At 38.5% G+C, this 24,764-nt stretch overlaps 1 protein-coding gene and 1 pseudogene across 5 annotated transcripts in view; one reads left to right on the plus strand and one right to left on the minus strand.

Annotated features, from left to right (window-relative positions):
* HMCN1 (hemicentin 1) overlaps positions 1–24,764 on the minus strand; it is a gene marked incomplete at its 5' end in the record, with an annotated part of 518,370 nt that overhangs the window by 487,791 nt on the left and 5,815 nt on the right. The window lies entirely within an intron of this gene.
* Positions 22,335–23,246, plus strand: LOC309800570 (cytochrome c oxidase subunit 5B, mitochondrial-like; annotated as a pseudogene). The gene has a single exon. The product of its transcript is annotated as a cytochrome c oxidase subunit 5B, mitochondrial-like (transcript).

A 24,764-nucleotide genomic window follows, 5' to 3' on the forward strand; every position in this document is an offset into this window, starting at 1 on the left:
TTGAATGTAGAAACTGAAATACAGATTTAATGTAAGTTTAATGCCCTTCGAATTATCTTTATGTATTGACGAGTTAGAATTTAAACATTAAAAATTTCATTTATTCATTAATTTCAAATAAATTTAAATCAAAAGTTAACCACATAAAATATAAGATCTCACAAAATCTACTCTTATCAAAAATATAGAAGGTTATTCAGAGTATAAAATAGTGTAGTTTAATCCTTTGTTATCAGTCCCTTGGTTTAATTTTCTTTTTACCATTCTTTTCTTTTCTCTAAATTCTATTTTTTCCCCTCAAATCTGCTAGGATTGCAGTTTCCTATTTCCTTAAAATATTTTCAAGTTCATCTTACTGCTTTAAAGATAGGACTGTGTCTTATATTCTGACAATTCGAAAACCTTATATTCTTGTGTGTCTGTTTTGGCAGCTGGTTGTTCCTGCTTGTTCTTATCCTTGGTGCTTGGCTTCCATGAGTGCTTGATTAAATTTTACTGTGATTTTCCCATTTCACTCATGGAACTATCGGGTTGGGCAAAAGTTCGTTCGGGTTTTCCACAACATCTTACAGAAAAAAAAACAAATGAACTTTTTGGCCAACCCAATATTTCTGGGAATTCCTGGGAGCCTAGGAGCTTCATTTGCTTCTACTAGGTACACACAGGGCACAACCAGTTCAGGACCACCTTAAACCAAATCCACACCTAGCATTCTTGAAAATTCCTAGGTGAGGTGTATTTAAGCAGTACAACCTTGAGAGCATAAGGGTTTGGCTGTAACTTCTCAATGATTTATTTCATTTTGGTTTGATTTTTGTGCCATCTTCTACTCAGCACTAAAGGTGGGAGGGCAGGGAATCTTGACCTCTGGCTCACCCTTATCCTGAGGTGTTAGCCTTGGGATCTCAGCCTCTCTCTGCAGAGAGGTTTCCCCTTAGACTCCCTACCACAGGTGGGCGCTGGGCTCAAAGTGACCAGGTTTTGCAACCTAGAATAATCCCTGCCCATGTCCTCAAGCAGAAGTGGCTTCAGTGTTCCATTTACCTTTCTGGGTTCTCATTTTCCTCTAAGATTTTAGCCAGGTAATTCCTTCCTATTTTTTAGCTTTCTGATGCTTTTTAAATTATATATGTGTTCATCCCAGGTTTTTTAGCTGTTTTCAGTGGGAGCATTGGTCTGAGTATCCTAGCCCACTATGCTTCCAGAAATAGAACCCTCCCTAGATTTAATAAGCCCCATTAAAGCAAACATATTCTACGTGTCTGCAGTGTTTAATTATATCTTCTAATTACAAGTAACAAAATAGCTCAAGCTATCTTATATAACAGGATATATAGATATATAGATATAGATATCTTATATAAGGATACCGGTGCATAGGACCCCAGGAGTAACTGAACATCCAAACCACAGAAAGAGAAGGAGTTTTTTACGATGTGCCGAGATGGGAAGAACTGAAAACAGTAGGAGACTGTGAGCCTTCACTCCGCCTCAGAGGTTCTCAAACTTTAGAAAGACTCAGAATTGCCTGGAGGGCTGTTAAGAACACAGATTGCTGTGTCCCACCTGCAGGGTTTCTGAAGTAGGGCCCGAGAATTTGCATTTCTACTGAATCCCCAGGTGATGCTGATGTTGCTGGTCCAGAGACCACCCTTTCACCACCCTACTGCAGGAAAGCTCTGGAGTTTCACTGCTTAGATCCCAATCCTAGTTGCCCCTCTGCTACACCTGTGAATTTAGACATATTTTTCTCACCTTCTCCATGCTTGTTTCCTGTCTCGGTGACTAAGATTCCTCATCTGTAATAAGGAAACTGGTAGTACTTACCTCAAAGCGTTTGTTGAGAAGATTAAATGAAACAAAAGATGTAAAATGCTTAGAATAGTGCCAGTATTTAGCAAGCACTTGGTAATATCAGCTATTACTAATATCATTAACACTCACCTATTTTAATTACATCATGTTTCAGTATTTATTCTCTTTTTTACCTATGTCCAATCTTATTTTCTTTTGTGAAGTTGCTTTTGCTCCCCGACTCCCTCCCTCCCGCATATGTCTTTAAAAATATTCTAGCAGTTTCCTTGCAACTTCAGTTTACATGACACTCACAGACTAGTAGTCACTATCCCCCTTCAGGACTGTCTACTTTATGACTTCTCTATCTTTTGAGTTTATTAATGACTACTGTATACTTAGTTCTTAATTATACTTCTTAATTACATACTTAATTCTGTCCATTTTTCCCAGTTTAAATTCCCAAGAGAGAATCTGACTAGTCACATTATCATTTGCCGCCATGCCACACCACAATCCATGAACTTGCTGCCGCTGGACCAGGTCACCCTCCCTGGTCCAACCAGCTGTGGTGCAGCAAGATGAGAGGGTGAGTGGAATAAAATGAGGCTGCAGAGGGCTATCTTCAAGCAGTGACTATGAATGGGGAAGATGCACTAAGAAAGGCCTGGAAATGAAGCACACACCATGATTGACAAGTCTAAATGCCACTGTAGGCTTAAAAACATTTAATGTTGTTGCTCAATTTGTTCTCATTAAAACTAAATACTGTGATTAAATTCCCTTATATCCAATAATTTCTCTTTTTATACAGACCCTATTCAGATATATCTGAGCTCTCATGTCATGTGCTTCACACATGTTAAGAACATTGGAGGCTGTCAGCAATAAGTATAGCAGGACCTTCATGAATGGGAACAGGAAAAAACTGATCCCATCACAGGGGTGAAGTTCTCCTAAGTGTATATTTACACTATCTGCTTTGATATTACTATTAGATCCATCAGTCAGGAAATATGATAAAAGGGATAATTTTTGAAGACTGCCTGAGAGAGTGATATTCAAAAGAAAATCCATAAGACAAACATGAAGAGCACAGCAAACATTAATAAGGATGAAAACAACATTGCAACTCTTTCTAGAAATGGCATCAGATAATAATTCTATACAAACTGTGGGAGTTCTTTTAAAAACACCATCTTGAAATATTAACCATAACAGCCCTAACTTCTTACAGAAATACTGGTTGTGGATCCATCATCTATGAGTTTATTATTAAAATCTTCACTGAACCTATTTGTAATGTTGAAACATTACATGTACACTTTTATTCTCCCTCATTCTCCACTTCACCATGCAAAGTAGAAAATGTAGGTTTCTCATCTCAAAATGTCCACTAACCCATTATATATATGGTATATATGTTCGTATATACTTATCTTTTTTTTTTTTTTTTGCGGTACGCAGGCCTCTCACTGTTGTGGCCTCTCCCATTGCAGAGCACAGGCTCCGGACGCGCAGGCTCAGCGGCCATGGCTCACGGGCCCAGCTGCTCTGCGGCATATGGGATCTTCCCCGACCAGGGCACGAACCCGTGTCCACTGCATCGGCAGGCAGACTCTCAACCACTGCACCACCAGGGCAGCCCTATACTTATCTTTCTTGAATTCATTTTATGGGATTCCACCAGCTGTTTCAAGAAGTTAAGAGTTGTGAGCCATTCTTAATGATATACATTTGTTTTCCATTTAGGAAACTGGCTGGACCTTTTCTCATGGACCCCATCACAGGGTTAGCATCCAGCTCCTGGGTCCTAGAATACATTTTCTCTTCCTGACCTGAATAAACGACTTGCATAAACATTTTTGTTCAGGTATTCCTCAATTGTGTGAGACTGTCATATCATTAGAACTTTGAATTATAAAATAAAAAATGTTACAAACATTACAGCACATAAAACTTAGAGCATGACTAATTGTCCAACAGAGAGAACAGGTGACCAGGTGAATTAAGTAATCTCTCATAGCCTTACCCTTCTCATCTGTAAAATGTGTACACAAAGAACGTACATCAAGCCAAAATTGTGAGAGTTCAATGAGACAATGCATGTGAGCACTTGGCAGAGTATTTATTTTTATGAAATGTAAGTTCCTTTCCTTTTCTTCTACAATATATAATAGAAGACAGAGCCTGCATTAAAATGTGATGTTGCTCTTTATTTTTGTTGAGCATTTAGGAAGAGATACTATAAAGTTCCTTGAAGAGCAACCACTAGCTTGTTCCAAAAGTTAATTAATATAAAGAGCCAGATTTCAGCCAGGGAAGGAGAGAGCAACAGTAAAGGGTATCATTTTATACAAAATCTTTTTTGTGTCTCTACGTTCAGCTAGATTGTTCTGATCCTCCCTCAAATGGATCCTTTCAGCAGCTAAATCCTCATTTTGGGAATTGCCTTTGTCTCTCTGTAATTCCAGCCAACTCTTGACTTCACACTTCACCCTTGGAATTTTCCCTCAGGCCTAAGTTCATCTCTGTGGTTGTTGGCCTGTTTCTAGCTGTCCCGGTACTAGTTCTCAGGTTTCTGATACCACGTCTGGCATCAGCTCTCCCTCACATTTTGTTGCAGAAAATGGAATCGCTCCAGGCATGATCAATTTACCAGTGTCCCTGGGTTTGGGGGCCTAGGTACTTCCAGTCTCAATGCTACCCTTTTCTAGATAACCTCCCCAGAGGACAGATCTCCTCTGTTCTTCTCATGCCCCTAGCCCTGTTCCTTAACCTTTGGGCTATAACAGCTTTAAGCATAAATAAAGGGATAAATAAGTTAACCAAAGAAGAAACTTCCATCATTTGAGGTAGACAAGAAAGAGGTGGACAATAACAGGTGGAAAAACAAAAACCACTGTAAAAGTCTTAAAAAGTTTTGCATAAACATCCCTAGTATTAAAACAACTGGGCTCTTGTGGTCTTAACCAACATCAAATCTCTTCTACACTAAAAGCTTTCAATTCAGGTTCTTGGGGTGTTTTTCCTTTAAGTTATTGTTGACACTTTTATTATCAGAACTAGTGTCAAAATGAATTCATTTAATTACCTATCTTATGCTATGGTCAATTCTGCTGAAATCCATCTGTCCTGTCCTGTTAATCTCTCTGCCTGACTTCATCACTAGGAGGGGTAAAATTTGCTTCTCCTCTGATTAGTGAATGACAGACTGATACAACTTCTAGTTTCCCCAGTTTTCTTATTTACTAGGAACCATGACTATGGGAACTAAAGTTTCAGGATTAACCCAAAAAAAACAAGCACAAATTTCATTCACTTTGCTTTAATAACCACAGTGTCCAAGCTAAATATGAGCACCTTAACACAAGTTACAAGTACCCAGAAGATGTGTGCTCAAAAATGCCATGTGTGCTCAGCCATCTGTAAATAAAGTCCTACATAACATCTGCAAATCTTTCCTAGTGAAACTAGAACTTCATTATAAAAAAAAAATAATAATTTGTTTTAAAGTGCAGAGACATATAAAACTGCTCATGGAAACCCCCTTCAAAAAAATAATAACGTCAGTTATTCCTTTCCAAACAGAATTGAAATGCAGGGTAGAGTGTTAAGTCTTCCCCTAGAAAAAGGAAATCATTGTTCTAAAATACTCTTCCCCTCTTTTCCTAGAGCACAAATCACACAGAGTATTCTACATGGAAGTTCTTCTGGTCCCCTAAAACTGGTAAAACTGAAACACCTATTATGAGCCTGTTTAAATAGGGTACCAGGCCAGGAAATTATCCTTTGTACACAGTCACTTGTAAAGGTGGATATTGTTTTAAGACATGCCTTCATATTTATCACTATTTTTTCTCTCATGCTAAAACTTAAATTTAGCATTTTTAAGATTAATTATGTAAGACTTATGATCTTATTAATAGTCAAGTATCTCTCTCCTAAGACTTCACTTGACCATCTTACTCTCCTGGTCATGTTTTTCTTTAGTTTTTATGTGTCTACAGTCAAAAGTCTCTCCCCATGAACCTACTAACTTCATGTGGAAGCTCACACATCAGCCAACAAAAACAGCTCTACCACTCACATTGACTGACTGACTGCTCTCCAATTTCACCATCTCCTTTTCGCCTTTGAGTCTTGAACATGCTTCCCCTCTGCCCTCTGCCCTGTACCATCAGCCTTTCTCCCCAGCTATATCTCCACCCCTTCAGCCAAGTCTAACTGCAATGCTCCAGATTGGGGGAACGTCTCCTGGTTCCTTGTCCCAGTCCCACCACCTTCCACTGAAGACTGGAAAAATTAATAGGCCACGGGGAGGTAGGAGAGTATATGGACTAGGAGCTTGGATCCTGGAGATGAATCGTGGATTTCAAATCTCAGATCTACCATTTACTAGTTATGAGGCCCAGGGCAGGAAGACATCACTTCTCTGGGCCTCTGTTTCCTCATACACGAAATATAAACAATATAGTTATTTTGTGAGGATTAAATCTGTTAACGCATGTAAAGCACTAAGAACAGTACTGGATGCACAGTAACTATTCAGTAAGCATTAGCCATGAGTATTACTGCCACAAAATCTGGATTTCCCACATCCTATTATACGATGTTATAATGTAATTATATTATAATAAAATAATATAATTACAATATATTATATTGTAATTGTATATTATATAATAATATATTGTAATATAATTACAATATATTATTATAATATAATGTTATTATATTATATTATTATAATTCTTATTCTTATAGCATGATCTTCCAAACATTATAAGCTCCGTAAGAGAAAGGATCTTGTCTGACTCATTTACTGCATTCTAAGCACTAAGTATTGTATAAGGCACAGAATAGGCACTCAAAAACATTTAATGATTCAACGAATAAGTGTATTATTGTCAGACAGTGACTCTACCTCCAAGTCATGAGTCCAGTCTTCCATTTAGGGAACTGTCACTGTATCCCTACAAGCCCATGTCCCCCACTAACAAACTAGAGGGGTTCAACTGCTCTAGAATGACTTCTCAACTTCTCTCACACCAAGTTCCACTGTGCATTACCTCTGAGGCTTTTGGACTTGAGTCAGCCGTTGGAATACTCCAACTTGATGTTTTGGAATCTGGACTAAACTAGCTGATCCTTAGACTTGCTGAGTGTTTGGACTTGGTTTGTTTCCTGGACTATTTACAGGACTTGGTATCCTAGCTGTGCATAAGAAATACCCTGCTCTGGGTCACCATCTGAACGAGCATTTCCTCACATTTAGTCTATATCCTATCCCCACCAGGAACTGAGGAAATTGACAATATAACACCCCCAACTGTAACTCTGTTCACTAACTAGGTGGCTTTAAAGAAAAGAAAAATTATCTGTTCTGAATATCAGTTGGAATTCTATTATTTGTTACTTTCTCATTATTATGGTACAATGACAATAGGTGTTAATAATGACTTGACTCAATACATTCAGTATCAGTTTACTCTTCTGTGTTTTATTAGTTGTAATGTTTAAGATCTTCCAAATTCATAACACCATCCTATTGTCCATGACATGTAACAGAAAATGTTTCATGCTAACAAAATCATGGGACAATACTACAAGGTTATATATCAATATCAAGGGCACTAAACAATGGTATTTCATCTGTTCATTCAAAAACATGTATTGAATTCCTACTATACTGTTATGTATTAAAATAAAGGATAGAGATGTAAAGATGAATAAATCATATTCTATGCCTTTAAAAGTTCATAAATTAGTCGATTTAAATTTAGGTTAAAATAATACTGAAGCATTTGAAATTAAAGCAGTTTCCAGTTTTGCTCTTCACCAAAAAAAATGGTGCCATCATCATCTTGAAGGACAGCTGCTAAAATCATCTCTTTTGAAGTGTATTATTTCTCTTAAATCTTTCTAAATATATGTAGAACAGATCTAAAAGGACTTTCTCTCCTTATGACCCTTCATTTTTTGGTCAGTATAGAGTCTAATAGACTAACAAATGCATTATAACGCTCTGGTCTTAATATTCAAGGAACATCCCAGGAAAGGCAGAGAGGGAATCAAAGTTCAACAGCCATAGACCTGCTCCCTCCACAATTCTCCTCGTCTGTACAGCACACTCACATTTCTGCTACTTTAAAACAGTGAAAATGTGTTCATATGGCAAGAAGGAAATAAGGGGAAAGGACAACACTCTCAAGTGTTTATAATCATAGACAGTACAAAAAACAGGCTCTGGTCAAGCTATGTTTAAATGTATGCATTTTTCTTCCAATAGAGCTGTAGCCTGTCAGGAATAGATGTAATTTGCACTCTTAAACCTCCAACCATGGCCTTCACAAATGTTTCTGTTCTGTTTTGCCTATTAATACACTTTCAAGGAACACTTTTGGGTTAGTCTACAGTCCTGATTTTGGAAGTAGAAATACCTGGATTTGAATCCCTCCCCCACTACTTGAGGACGTCTTAAACAAGCTCTTTAACCTCTCTGATCCTCACTTACACAATGACAGAAATAACAGCTACATCATAAATAACATATGAAAATGCCTAACAAATGTTGGTTCTCTAACTGTTGAGTCAAAAATTAATTTTTAAAAAAGGAGAAGGAGTAAGATGATGAAGGCAGGAGGGAAAAAGAATAAGTCAGGGGGAAGTAACAGGAAGAGGAGGAGAAAAAGAAAAAGGAGGGCTTCCCTGGTGGCACAGTGGTTGAGAGTCTGCCTGCCTATGCAGGGGACACGGGTTCGTGCCCTGGTCCGGGAAGATCCCACATGCCGCGGAGTGGCTGGGCCCGTGAGCCGTGGCCGCTGAGCCTGCGCGTCCGGAGCCTGTGCTCCACAACGGGAGGGGCCACAACAGTGAGAGGCCCGCGTACCGCAAAAAAAAAAAAAAAGAAAGAAAGAAAAGGAGAAGGAGGAGGAAGACAATGGAAGTTTTTTAAATCATGTCGTCAAGTATGGAAACCATAACCCACTGGCTTCAAAAGCAGAACAGCTATAAAATTAAAATAATAACAGGGAATAAAGCCATAAACTGGTGGTTTGCTTGAAATGCTGTGTATCAGTGAATAAAGAATGAATGAATTGTACCAACCTAATAGGTCTGAGAAAAGGCAGAGGCATGTGTAGAACATTCCTAGACTATGTATATAGTTGACCCTTGAACAATGCTGGTTTGAACTGTGCAAGTCCACTTATCCACTGATATTTTTCAATAGTAAATACTACAGTACTACACTGCCCATGGTTGGCTGAATCCGGGGATGAAGAGGAACTGCAGATAATGAAGTCCAGGGCTAACTTGTAAATTATAAGTGGATTAACCCCCACAGTTATTCAAGGGTGAACTATATATCTTCCAACAAGCCTAATTACAGTCCAAATGCCACAGTTGTCAAAGAATATTGAGAAGTGGTAGTGAGACAGCCTATAGCCATTTTCAGGACTGCCTCTTCTATCAGTATTTTAAATAAGGATGATTTTATTGTTTGTAATTGATTCATCAATTCAACCAATATTTATGAATGCTTGCCCTCCAGTTCTACCCTCCAGCACTCTATGGTCTAGCAGAGGATACAGGATAACATCCACAAATAACCAAAATACAGGATTTGTGATAAATATAGTGAGAAATGCAAATGATATATAATAAAGACTCAAACGAAGAAAGAATTACCTTTGGTGGGAGTAGTCTGAAAAGGCTTCATGAAGGAAATGATATTAATTCATTCATTTATGCATTAAACAAATATATTGTGGCATTTTCCCATACACCTGATACTATTTTAAGGAGTCAAGAAACACATCCGTGATCAAGACAGATGAAACAAACTTTCAAAGAAGAAAATAATAAACATGCATACAGATTTATACATATATAAATAAGTTTAGACAATGGCAATTGTTTTTGAATAAATTGAAATAGGGTAGTCTGATGGAGAGCAATTTCAGGCAAGAGGAGGCAACTTCGGGTAATGTAGTCAATAAAAATCTCTCTGAAGTTTTAGCATTTGAGCTGAGAATTAAAAATATTCTTGGCAGGGACTTCCCTGGTGGCGCAGTGGTTAAGAATCCATCTGCCAATTCAGGGTACACAGGTTCAAGCCCTGGTCCGGGAAGATCCCACATGCCACGGAGCAACTAAGCCCGTGTCCACAACTACTGAGCCTGCACTCTAGAGCCCACGAGCCACAACTACTGAAGCCCACATGCCTAGAGCCCGTGCTCTGCACCAAGAGAAGCCACTGCAAATGAAAAGCATGCGCACCACAACAAAGAGTAGCCGCCGCTCGCCACAGCTAGAGAAAGCCCGCATGCAGCAACGAAGACCCAACGCAGCCAAAAATAAATAAATAAATTTATTTAAAAGGAAAGAAAATATTCTTGGCAGAAAGAATAGGAAGTGTAAAGGCCTTGAAATGAGAATGGGCTGAGCATGACAGAGCATTCGTAAGAAAGAAATTGAAAAAGAGTGCACAGAGAGGTACTCAGGTGGCAGATCACATAGGGCTTCCTAGGTGAAGGAATTTACCAGAAGGAATTTACATTTTACTTAAAATCAGTAGGAAGCTGTTGAAATGTGATTTACTTCCATTGTTAAAAAGACTACCATGGCTTTTGTGTGGATGGAGGCAAGACTGACAGCACGGAGACCAGGTGGAAAGCTATTACAAAGGTAAGAGAGATGCTGGTAACAGTTGACAGTAGTGGCGACAGAGAGAAATGGACAGGTCCAGGCTGTATTTTGAAGTTAGAGCAAAACATGTTGAATAAGTGTGTGTGTGTGTGTGTGTGTGTGTGTGTGTGTAAAATTGACTGACTTGACCATTTAGAATGTTGGTAGAGAAAAAGGTAGAGAAAGAAAAGTGGAAAGGAATTCATGTTTATTGGTCACCTACTATGTCTAGGCACTTTATATCAATTACTTCATTTAATGCCCACAACAATTGCAGAGGTAGATATTATAACCCCTCCCTTTTTTTCTGAGATAAAATTAAGGGAGAAATATGTTAGGTAAATTGTCCAAGGCCCCATGACTAGGAGAGAACAGTTTCAAATCCAGGTCCATCTGACTCAAAACCTGTGTCCTTTTTTGACCTAATACCTCTCTGGGGCTGTGAAAAGGCATCAGTAAAGACACAAGGTAAGTAAAGGTATGCACAGGAAACATCAGTGTTTCTCAGTGTGACTGGAGAATGTTCATAGGGCAATAGTAAGAAACTGAACTGGTTACAGCCTTTAACAACTCTCTCTTCTCCCAGAATTTCACCATGATGTCCTGTAAAACTCTCGGCTTAAAGCATCTCTCCAGCTCCACCTCCCCAGCCATCCACACTTACTGACTTCCACTGCCAAAACTCCATTTGTGAGCATTTTCTGTCCATCCTATGGGTGTGATTTTCTAGAAGAGCCCAGGTTTTCTGAGTGCTGCACAGGAGATAAGAAATTTGGTTCTCCTCTGCTCTACTCACGGGGAGCCCCTTTGCTCCTATTCCCATCTCTCTGGAACCTCACCAGCCCCAGAGAGAAGAATGGGGTTCCCAGTCTCCTGTGATTCTCATCAGGTATGGCTGCCCTGGCCTGCCAGTCCTCAGCCCATTCCTGAACCCCAGACATGGTTTACAGAGCAGCTGTGATCTCCTTGGCCAGCTGATAAGGTGACACTTGAGACTTTTCACTCTAGGTTTCCCAGCCTCATACAGGAATGTCCAAGCAGCACATGATGGTCTCACAGTGGCCAAGGATGAGTTCTAGAGCCTTCCCCTAGCACTGCACCCTGAGGCTTAGCAGTACCCTCCACTGGAAAACCAGTGAAAGACAGCCTTCCAGGTTTTGGCCAATCCTGATGCTGTTTGGCCTAGACATCTCCAAACCACTCTGAACAACCTGCTGAGTTGGCCTTCCGCCAAGCTACCTGACCCACAGGATGTGGCTTTTTCTAATCTCCACAGAGGCAACTAGATCAGGTAGAGGTCCTGGATTAAGAAGGATACTACTATGTAATAACAAAATGGATAAATCCACCAGGTAAATAATTTTATATGCACACAACATTACAGCGTTACAACAAAGAGAGTAAAGACTGGCCAAAGTACAAGAAGAAAAAAACAGATGATAGTGTGTGATTTCCATATATCTCTATAACAAATGTATAGGGCAAGCCAATAAAAATAATTAGAAGTATAGATTTGAACAACAGGATCTTAGACATATTCTGTAGCACTTAATATGTGCCAGGCACTATTATAAACACTTTACATATTAATTAATTTAACCCTGAAAATAATTCTAAGAAAGGGTACTATTATTATGCATATTTTACAGATGAAGAAACTGAACATAGAGAGGTTATGCCCAAGTTCACAGAGCTAATAAGTAGCAGAGCCAGGCTTGAAACCAAGGCAGTCTACCCCAGAACCTATGTTCTTAACCACTATGTTATACTGCCTCTCTAAACAACACAATTAACACTTATCTAAATTATATATAAAGAATCACATATCCAATAAGCAGAGAATACTGTTTTTCAAACACACTCAAAATATTCAGAAAATAATAATTGACCAAACTGGCTCATTCACAAAAGCAGTCTTTACAATTTTTTAAATAGAAAAAAAGTATGAATTAAAGTTAAAAGCCTTAAATGTCTGTATTATGAATAAGATAGGTAAAAATAAACACATAAATTTCAAAGTTAAAAAGGAACAACAGAACAAAACTAAGGAAAGTGGAAGCTAAGAAACAATAAAAATAGGGCCACAAATTAATAACGTAGAAAACAAAAAAATAGAGATGATCAAAAAACCAGAGGCCATTTCCTTGAAATAGACAAACCGATCATAAAGAAAGAGAGGGCACAAAGAAATAACACTGGAAATAAAAACTGAGTCATTGGTATGGATACACTAGAGTTAAACTTCCTTTATTGCCATCTTTATCTTGGTTGCAATTTCAATGGGAAAAATTTTAGTTTAACCATCAAACATGATGATAACTTTAGTGTTTTCTGAAGAGGTTTTTTTTTTCTTTTAGATTAAAGGAGTTATTGTATATTCCTAGTTTTCTAAGAGTTGTTTGTTTCCTTATTTGATGATGAATAGATATATAATTATATTGAATGCATCTACTGAGATGATCATATTATTTTTCTCCTTTACTATTTATTTTCTAGTGTTAAACTAATCTTCTTAGCCTTAGGATTAAAACAACCTGGTCATTACATATGTCCCTCTTTATACATTGCTGAATGGATTTTTTAATATTCATTTTTGCATCTAGATTTACGAGGGAAGTTGACCTATAATTTTTCTTTCTTGTATTAGCCTTATCAGATATTGGTACCAGGGTTATGCTAGCCTCAAGGAAAGTGTTCCCTTTTCTCTTTTTTTTTTTCATGAAGTGGTTTTGTAGAATTGTGATTATTTTTCCTTGAATACCTGGTAAAGCTCTCCTGAGCAATCACCTGGGCCTAGAGTTTTCCTTGTAGGCAGATATTTTACTATAAATAAAACTTTTTTAATGGGAGAAATTTGGATACAGGAAAAGAATACAGAAGGAAAAGTATGAAATATGAGAAGTGACCTTTCAGCAACATGGCAGACTGAGCTGACAAGGAAGACACTTGCCCTACAAAACAGAAATGCTGGATAAAACATAAAATTTCCTTTTTAATAAAAAGCCAAGCTCAAATAATAAAAATAAAGGGAAATCTCCCAAGTACCTAAAATAAAAAGGAACTCAAACCAGAAGTAAACTTCAGTTGTCACCATGTCAGCAAAAGAGGATGTCAGATCCTGATACAGGGCTTGGCTGCTATGATTTTTATGCCCACTGAGTACAGTTTTCAGAGTACCCTGTTTAAAGCCAAGTCCTATCAGTGAAACAATGATCAGGAAAAATTCCTCACACTAACCTAGAAAATTGGCAAGAAAGTTTACTATCTATTCAGGTATATAATTGGGGAATAAATCTCCTGAGGCTAAACTGAAACCCTAAGCAAGAAACATATAAGGGTTAGTAGGAATTGTACTAACTGCATAGTGCAGGAACCCAAAGCCAAAGAAAATTTGCCCACAAGCTAATTTTAGGACCTCAACAAAATCAAATGCAAAACCTCTCTGTAGAAACACTAGTAAGTACACAATCCAGGGTACACTAGACTCCCTGCTAAGGATGCACTCACAGTCAACAATCAGCAACCACACAAGGAAACAAACCACAATGAGGGAGAGTCAGCAGACCAAACAGTTGGAAGAATCTGCACCACTCTAAGAGGTAGAAATAATACAACAATATTAAAGAGACTGTAACATTGAAGAGCATACAACACAAAATAGGCAGATTTGAAAAAGAACCAAATGAAACTTCTGGAAATAAAAATATATATATATATATATATAGTTATTGAAATTGAAAACTCAACGCATGACTTAAAGAGTAGATTAGGGGCTTCCCTGGTGGCACAGTGGTTGAGAGTCCACCTGCCAATGCAGGGGACACGGGTTTGTGCCCCAGTCCAGGAAGATCCCACATGCCGTGGAGCGGCTAGGCTCATGAGCCATGGCCGCTGAGCCTGCGCGTCCGGAGCCTGTGCTCCGCAACGGGAGAGGCCACAACAGTGAGAGGCCTGCGTACCGCAAAAAAAAAAAAAGAGTAGATTAGAAAGAGTTGAAGAGAACTTACGAAAGATTTGAGAAAATCATCCAGAATGTAGCAATGAGAGAAAAAAAAAGGAAACTATGAAAGAAAGAAAGATAAAGAGGCTTGGAGAATCAAATGAGAAGATCCAAAATGTACTTAATAAGATTTTTTGAAAGAGATATTACAGAATAAAGAGAGAAATATTTGAAAGATAAGAACTGTCCAGAAATGAATACAAACTAAAGTCCTCAGGTTGGGGTGGCAAACCAGGTTCCAAGCAGGAAAAATAATATCAAATCCAAGCTTAGACAATAAAGAACTGCAGAAACAGAAAGGCAAAAGAGATCAATCTTAAAATAACCAGAAAGAAAAGACAGCTTACCTAAAAAGGAATGACAAACCGAAAGAAGACTTCTCATCAACAAGTCAGAAAACAATAAAATATCTTCAATGGGCTAAGTTAGGTACAGAATTCTACCTACTTACTAATCAAAAATTAAGGTGCTATAAATAGACTCTCAAAAAAAAGAAAAAAGACCAAAAGGATTTCCGATTATTGGGGGAGGTCCCTGAGAGGACATGACCTTGAGCTGGAGACTCCTCACCCCCTTTTCTCTCCTTAGAATGTATGTTTGTTCAGACCACTGTTCCCACATTAGGAGCTACTTCAGGGGCAAAGCCTTGAGAGACTAATGTGTTTTTGAGATCATTCTGTACTGTATACATGACTGAACCCCGTTAAGGCCTCCACATAAACTCCAGTTTGTGGATGTAGAAATCAACTCACCTTGTAGCTACCCAAGACAAGTCTCATATGTAAGTTCCTTTTCTTATTAAAACTGCCACTTATGAATCTAGAGTGGTCTTCCTCTTTCTTTGGTCTCTCCTTGCCCTCTGTATATACCAGGGGGTTCAAATTTCTCTGGGAACTCCTGAGGTTGTGAACCAACACCTACTTATATACAATTCCTGAAGAAAACTACTACAGAGTGTAAATAATTTAAGAAAGAATGTAAAAAAATACCTTGATATCTGTTATAAGGTTGAAGGGGGAAAAAAACGAGTGAAGTTATCAAAGGAACAAATTAAGTCCATATAAGGTACAACTGATAGGTGGCATATTGAATGACACTTTTCCAATACTCCAGAAAAATTCCTTGGAAGAGGTGAAATTTTGAAAAACCTTTTAATTACAGAAGAGAAAATGTCTGGCACACAGAGAGACACTCCAACATAGGGTGTGGCTCAGGAGAAAACTTCAAGGCACAAGTGTGATCACCTGACCCAAGGGCTAGTGAACAAGTTCACCTAAGAAAAGCAGGGAAGACCCTCTGGGGAATATGAAACAATAGAAATGAGGTTTTCTGTGTGCTCCAGCAAAGGACTCTGAAGTGGAAATAATGAACTAAACAAAAAGCAAAACAGGTTTCACTTTGAATCTAAGAAATTAATATTCCAAGTAGTACAATATCTTTTTAGAATTTTGTTCTCTACTGCTTAATGAAATAATGTATTTTCTGAACCTTCTATTTGGTTAAAAAAAAAAAAGAAAAAGAAAAAGAAAGAAAGAAAAAGAAAGAAAGAAAAGAAAGAGAAATATTAAATATTCATCTCATGTATTTATCTCTTCCCCATCAACCATCAGTCTCATTTAACCAGCCTCTCCCAGTCTGATCTAGGCCAGAACAGATACTGAGTTGCCCCGAAGCATTTTCGATGGCAAACAGAGTGACTTCCAGCCTGGGAACTTCAAGGAATTCCTCCCACCTAAGAATAAAACAATGCTTAAAGGGAACCTCTCAGAGATTTAGTGCTAATGGAAAAACTGCTCTAATTTGTGTGTTTGAAGTTTCCTAGAAAAGAAACCCATAGGTATACAAACCCAAAATATTTTGCAACACACACGTAATTCCCAGAATTACTAGCTTCTGTATAATTTCCCCCATTTCAAAATAAATGTCTCAACATCTCCCAAAGAAAAATCAAATACAGCTTTATTAAATGTTTTAAGAGTAAATGCTCTAAAGTATTAAGTGATTTAAGAGCAAAATTCACAATTTTTTAATTCAAATTATTTCAAGGACTTAAATAGCATCCCAAATATATTAATATAATATATTATAATATATTAATACCTCTCTCTGTAACTCCCACTGGGAACCCTCTTCCTATCCAAAAAGAGCTCAGAGCTGAGAGTCCGTGATACTCCCTGATGCAAACATTTTTATTGGAAACTTATAGAATGAACTGAGTCTTTAGCAAAAGAGTTAAAGAGTTTTGTTTTCTTCAGTGTTAATCACTGGATGGTCTTAATATGGGTTGAAATGTGTCCTCCCTAAAATTCATACATTAAAGTCCTATATCCCAGCACCCTGGAATGTGACCTTTTTTTTTTTTTTTTTTTTTTTAGAAATTAGGATGTTTCAGATATAGTTAGTTAAGATGAGGTCATACTGGAGTTGGGTGAGCCAATAATTCAATATGACTGGTGTCCTTATCAAAAAGGGAAAACTGACACAGCACAAAGGGAGACCACCCTGTGAACATGAAGACAGAGATCTGTGCATCTACAAGCCAAGGAACACCAATGATCATGAGTGAAGCACCAGAAGCTAGGAGAGAGGCATGAAACAGATTCTCCCCTACAGCCCTCAGAAGGAAACAACACTGCCAACTTCTTGATTTCAGCTTTCTAGCCTCCAGAACTGTGAGACAATAAATTTCTGTTGTTTAAGCTACCCAGTTTGTGGGACTTTGTTATGGCAGCCCTCACAAACTAACACGGTGTTCCCTTTGCCATGCCTTCCTGGGCACATCTTCTCAATTTCACACATTTCTCAGAAGAAGGTGGCAAAAAATAACCTGTAGAAAGCTATTCTTTTTCAGGAAATTTTGTACATAATGTGAGAGTTCATATAAGCCTCAGTTGCCTCCTACATAAAATAATGTTAACATCGACCAGTTAGGTTTTTTGTGAGCCACGCAATGTATCTAGTTCTGTGTCGGTCCATAGTAATGACTCAAAAAAATAAAATGGTAGCTGTTATTATTAGAAATAAAAATGATGCTACTAAGCTTGTGTCACTAAGATGTGTGAGCTGAAGTGTTCCGTCAGGAGTCCCTTCCAGCCATGCTGTCTGCAACAGATGACTTCATCAGGCTCCAGCTCTCCCAGGGCCTGAACTGGTATCTTAAATCTATATCCAAGTCTCAGACTTTGCAACCAGCATATACTGCCCTTCTTTACATCACCATCATCTGCAGTCACTGCCGTAAATGCAAACCATTCCTCTTCCCTTTTCCTCTCATCCTGTTTCCTCTCTCCTGACCCATTCATTCACATCTTATTTCCTCAAAAATCCTGTGGCCTTCCAAACTATCTTCTCACAGGAACTCCCCATCTAATTCCCACTTTAGCTGAAACAAGGTTCTCCATAGATGGCACCACCTCTCCTACAGCCCTCCCCAGTGGAGTCTGCTCATTCTTCAACATGCCAGCTACATGAGGGTCAGGAGGTGGACCATCATTTTATCCACGTCCAGTCTGCCATTTCTCTACCTTCAGAGAAAACACCTTCCATTTTGAGGTGTGTGCCACCTATGACACCCTCTAACCTGCTTCATCATTGTCATCTCCCATCTGAAGACTTCTCAATGACTCCTTATTAAATAAAAATTTGATGCCTGACTCACTGGCTTCCTCAGCATTTTAAGCTCTGTTATTATCCAGGTTACTTTAACACACATGTTCAATGCTGCAGACTCAAGTTCCTTGATTTCAATCCCACAATCTTCATTTCTACTCAAGATGAATTCTATGATCCATCACTCTGGCCATTCTTACCAATTAATCCCAAATTCCTTGTTATATTGTCCTTCACATGCAAAATCTCAACTCGTCAGTCCAGTACACCCAGATTTGACTCTATGATCTGACCCTTCAGTCTCTCTCTTATCAATATTCTTCTCAACCATAGCTTATTTCTTTAGCCACACCTGTTCAATGAAATCCCAGTCCTAGGTCAAACAAGTGAATAACTCAGCAATTATACCCAAGCTGCTGAGAGCTACTAGAGAAAATCACAAAGGTAGGCAGTATTCAAGCATCACAAATTCATCTTCTGAACCACAACTCATCCTGGGAAACTGTCTCTGAGTCCATAGGTACCTTCTACCTCCAAAACTCCACCATTTTTCTAAAATTCCTTACTTACCATTCTGCCACTTCTCTCAACAAATGACCCTCCTTTCTGTTTGAGAAAAAAAGAATCCATCAGACAGGAAGTCACTCAACATCCTGCATCCTCACCTACCACCTTGTCCATGACTATACCTATCAATGGTCTGCTTCTCTCCTATCACACTCAACCAAAGGTCTTCTCCTGCCAACAGCCAATCTTTCTACTTTGCATTCTATCTCCTCTTGCTTCCTCAAAGTCCTGGTTTTATAAAGTATCTGTTCTCCCTTTGGCATATTTTATCTCTTCTATTCTACTGACTTTTCTAGCAGTATTTAAATATTTCTCCTCTCTCCCACCTTAAAAAATGTCCTTTCTCAACTCTAAATCCCAATAACTAATGATTATTGAGTATTTACTGTATGAAAGGGATTGTGGTAAGTTTTGGACATCTAGTATTTCACTCCTCACATCAACCTTATAGAGTAGATAATACTATCCCCAATTACTGAAAGTGAAGCACAAAGAAGTTAAAATCATACAAGTAATTGGTGGAGCCAGTCTTCCAACCCAGGCATCAGACTCCAGAGCCTATGCTTTAAACCACAATGTTATGTTTCATGACAGAAACACACTGCATTCATTAGCTCCATTTTCTTACCTGTCATTTCAGCCTCCTGACTCCACAACTCCAATGAAACTGTCTATTTTATTTTAATCTTTTGGTTAAAAGCCTTTATTTTCAGTAACTTTATAAATGGATAGAGTTGACAACTTCTCCTGCTTTAAACTAACAACTTCTTAGATTTCCAAACCCTGCTCCTTCCTGTTTCTCTTCCTATTTACCTGGACTCTCTTTTGCAGAATCTTTTATGAATGTCCCTTCTTTTAAATGCTTGTGTTCACCATATTTCTTGCCTGTCTTCCTTCTTTTCTCAGCCTACATACTCTCTTTAGATGATCTCATTCATTCCGATGGCTTCAGCTATCACCTATATAAGTTTCAAGTGGAGAGGACAGTTACCTGGCACTATTCACACTAACAGTGACAGTTGGAAATGCTGAGGGGTGGAACCTGGAGATTGACAGGCCACTCAAACAGATCCACACAGGGAGACATTTACTTTCATAAATTTACCATCAACCAAGATCTGGCTCTCAGACTTGCAAACTCAGAAACTTTAACTTGACACTGTCAGAATACTTTAAACAATAGAGGCAGATGTTTAAAACTGGTGTGCCAAAATATGAGTTACCAACGAGGAATATAACTGTCTGTGAATCTGAGGTATATGCCAGTCTGACCAGAGCATTCTCTCACCATAAGTAAAGTTCATGAGGTTAAATTATTTGGAGGCTGTTTGGTGAGCATGGAACCAAAACAAGGAGAGTTAATAGTATGATCCAAATATGTAATGACATCATTACATATTTATAAAGATAAACAGTCTATCACCACAGTTGGAACATTGCTCATGATGTACTAGTTATTTAAGTGTAGAATGAACTAATACTCCAAACCGCAGATAGAACTTGGCAAAAATATATGTATCTGATTTAAAAATGGGCAGAGGATCTGAAGAGACATCTTTTCAAAGACACGCAGATGGTCAACAGGTAAATGAAAAGTACTCAACATCACTAATCACCAGGGAAATGCAAATCAAACCCACAATGAGATATCACTTCACACCTGTCAGAATGTCTACTATCAAAAAGACAAGAAATAAGAAGCGTTGGTGAGGATGTGGAGAAAGGGAACCTTTGTGCGCTGTTGTTGGGAATATAAATTGGTGCAGTCACTATGGAAAACAGTATGGAGGTTCCTCAAAAAATTAAAACTAGAGCTACCATATATATGATCCAGCAATCCCACTTCTGGGTATTTATCAAAAGAAAACAAAAACACCAACACAGAAAGATATATGAACCCCCATGTTCACTGCAGCATTATTTACAATAGCCAAGATATGGAAGCAACCTAAGTGTCCATTTGTGACAACATGGATGGACCTTGAGGGTTTTATGCTCAGTGAAATAAATCAGGTAGAGAAAGACAAATACCGTATGTTCTCACTTATACGTGGAGTCTAAAAAAAATTTTTTTTAAACTAATGGATACAGGGCTTCCCTGGTGGCACAGTGGTTAAGAATCTGCCTGCCAATGCAGGGGACACGGCCTTGAGCCCTGATCCAGGAAGATCCCACATGCCACAGAGCAACTAAGCCCACGTGCCACAATTACTGAGCCTGCTCTCTAGAGCCCGCAAGCCACAACTACTGAGCCCACATGCCACAAATACTGAGCCCATGCTATTGAGCCCACATGCCACAGCTACTGAGCCCGCCTGCCTAGAGCATGTGCTCCGCAATAAGAGAAGCCACTGCAATGAGAAGCCCACGCACAGCAATGAAGAGCAGCCCTCGCTCACCGCAACTAGAGAAAGCCCCCGTGCAGCAACGAAGCCCCAACACAGCCAAAAATAAATAAAATAAATTAAAATAAACAAACAAACAAAAAACTAATAGATACAGAGAACAGACTGATGGTTGTTGGGGCAAGGGGTGGGGCAGGCAAAATGAGAGAAGGGGGTCAAAAGGTACAAACTTCCAATTATAAAATAAGTAAGTCATGGGATTGTAGAGCATGGTGACTACAGTCAATACTGTATTGTATATTTGAACGAGGCTAAGAGAGTAAATCTTAAAAGTTCTCATCACAGAAAAAAACAGTTTGTAAAATGTATGATCACAGATCTTGACTTACCGTGGTGACCATATCACAACACAAATATCAAATCATTATGTTGTACACCTGAAACTAATGGTATATGTCAATTATGCCACAATTTTTTTTTAAAAGGAACTTGGTTGTACAATGTCTAAGTCTGTTTCTGTGACTCTTTTTTCATTGCTGACCTCCCATACTTTTGGTTGAGACTTTATTTTGGACAAGTTTATGTATAAGGAACTTATAACAAAGACTACCACCCTAAGAGTAACAGTGCATCTTAAAGCTAACTTTACATATCTTTTCTCTTTCATTGTATGCCAATTTCATATTTTAATCTACAGAAGGCAATCATTTCCCTTTTTTCCATGTTCTAAGGGCCAAGTCCAGTCTTTTGGACTTTATTAATAGCTCAGAAATCCATACCCTTCTTCCTATGCCCAAGTCCCCTCAATTTCCCTCCCTGAATTGCTATGATGGCCTCAGATTTCATCTCTCAGCTCTCAAGACTGCCTTACTCCAATCCATCCAAGAGAAAAAGATCTAAAATGAAAATCCAATCATGTCACTTTTCACTTACAATTCTTTCAGCCTCCCAAAAGCTTTCAGGATGAAATCCAAACTCCTTAATATTTTTGATTAAACTGCTTTTACTCATGCACTTTCTCCAGGTAACACTTCTTCCAGAAAACCTTTGCTGACCATCACCCTCTTGAATTCGGGATCAGGGACATGCTCTCAGCTCACACAATTCCCCATGCTTTTTTCCCCACTATAAAATGTTTCATAGCATATAATACTGTTATTTCTCTTGCCTTTCTCCCCAAAGACTGTTAACTTCTTGTAAACTATACCTCATTATCTTTGAATCAAAAGCACCTAGCAGTCCTTGACAAACAGTGAGTTTATTACCTATAAATAGAGATAAGCAGTCATAAACATCCTTGAGAATGGTTATTGTTTGCCTGACAAGAGACAAGCTATAAGCAAAACCAAATTCTGATTTACTATCAATCAATTAAAAGGCTGTCCTCAACTTAATAAGGAAAAAAAAAACCTTCATCCTGTGAGAGTCACAGACGATTTTTCAAAATAGAAGCATCCCTAACACACTTAACATATTTGACATATCAAAATTCGATTCCAAATGCTGGTGCTTATAGCTGACATGATGACTTCAGGTTTACTCCACAGAGCTGAAGCGCTGGCCATGCAGGCCCTGACGGCCCGCGGTCCCAATGGAGTCTCCATGGTGCACTCTATGGCATCTGGAGGTGGTGTTCCTACTGATGATGGTCAGGCAACTGGGCTGGAGAGGGAGGTCATGCTGGCTTCACACAAGGGATTGGACCCATACAATATGCTCGCCCCAAAGGCAGCCTCAGGTACCAAGGAAGACCCTAATTTAGTCCCCTCCATCACCAATAAGCAGATAGTGGGCTGCATCTGTGAAGAAGACAACAGTGCTGTCATCTGGTTCTGGCTGCACAAAGGCGAGGCCCAGTGGAACCCATTACAAGCTGGTGCCCCACCAGCTGGCCCACTGAGCCCCTGCACTAACTCACTCAAAATGTGATGTAAAGTTTCTTCTTTCCCATAAAAACTAGCCAGTACATTGGCTCCGCCTCCCATTAAAAAAAAAAATTTGATTCCTACAGTTTGAAGTTTTCATTGTGCAGAGCAAAACGTCTCCACATCCTCAGAAAACCACCAGTGACATGGGATCCACACTCTCAGGTTAAAATAGTCTATCATCCTAGGAAACAAAGTTATCATTATCATTGTCTAACCAAAATCTCTCACTCTTAAATTTTAGTTCATTTCCTTTAGTTAGATTTCTCTTTGACTTAAAAGACCAGTCCATTTCCTCATGAAAACCCTTTTCCTGTAGGATGTGCCAGAGGCAAAGGGAGACTAATAGCTTCTTGGCTCCTTTTTCTATATATACTGAAACTGAAAACATTCAACTTGAAGTTTGGTTCATGTAAATTTGTATAGGTTTTCAAGGTCTGAATGTGCAATACTTTCCTAGTAAAAATCTTTCTATTCTATTGCTCAGAAAAATATTCTAAGAGAATCTTTTCATAAAAGAAGTCCTAGAGTTTTTTTTTTTTTTAATACTGTGTAGGTCCTGGAGAAACATACAAAGTCACTGAGGGCTCAGAAGTTTTATTACAATGAAACTCTTAAGCACAGAGACATGTAATGCTGCTATTTCTCCCAGTGAATCAAGTCCTTGTCACTTTGAGACTCTTTGCAGTCTCTTATCTTTCACTATATTATGATCATTAAAACCATGGACTTCAGTAATAATCTACCAATGCACTGATTTTATAGATAAAGAAACAAAAGTCTGGCAAGGTTAAACGATTTGCTTAAATGACAAGAATAAGGAAGAGAACACAAATTTGTTCCAAACTGGACGTTCTTTCTACTACATCGCATGGGCATTTTGTAAATTACTGGTTGAATCATTTATCAAAACTAGTTTCTATTGTGTTCTACTTTATATTTGTTCTATTAGCTTCATGAACAAAACAACCTTTCCAGTAGCTGGAAACAGCAATATAATTCCAAAGATTTCCAATTCCTCTACGCCCATTCTCTTTTAAATTCTCTCCAAACAGGTTTTCACTCCCCTCGTTTCTTGTTGAGACATCAATGATTTCCACGTTGCTAAATAGATTAGCCAATTCTCGGTCCTCTTCTTAACTAACCAATTAGTGCTTCTTCCTTGGAAAGCTTTCCTCTCTTGATTTCTAGTTATACTCTTCAATCTTCAGTTTCTCAGGCTACTTTGCTCTTTTATCATCATCTCTGACTGCTAAACACTGGAGTATTCCAAGGCTGAGTCCTTAGACCTTTATTAATTCTTCATTTAATCAGTCCTTTAGTGGTCCTATCTAGCCTCAGAGCCCTGATTACCATCTTATATGTGCCTCTGGATCCCAAATTTATGTATCTGACCCAGACCTGTCCCCTTGAATTCTAATCTTATATATCTAACTGCCTTTGTAATATCTCCACTTGGGTAACAAAGGCATCTCAAACTTAAACATACCCCAAAATAATAGCCTCAGTCTCCCACTCTTTCTCAAACCTACTTCATGCTTGTTCTCCATCTCAGTAAATCGCTATGCTATGCTTCTACCACTCAAGACAAATCCTCAGAATCTGTCTTATCTTCTGTTATTTTTCTCTCACACCTAGTTCATCATTAAATCCTTTTGGTTTAATCTCCAAAATAGACATAGAATCCAACTATTTCTCAAAACTTCCAACTATCAACTTTACCCAAGATATACCATCCTCTTCTGCACCTGGCTCTGATGACCAGGGAGACTGTGCCACTGGGCCCCACAAGACACCTTCTATATAAGGCCACTCTTTCAAGACCAGGAGACA

The sequence above is a fragment of the Mesoplodon mirus genome, assembly GCF_964341445.2.
Source record: "Mesoplodon mirus genome assembly, chromosome: 3".
Lineage (NCBI taxonomy): Eukaryota > Metazoa > Chordata > Mammalia > Artiodactyla > Ziphiidae > Mesoplodon > Mesoplodon mirus.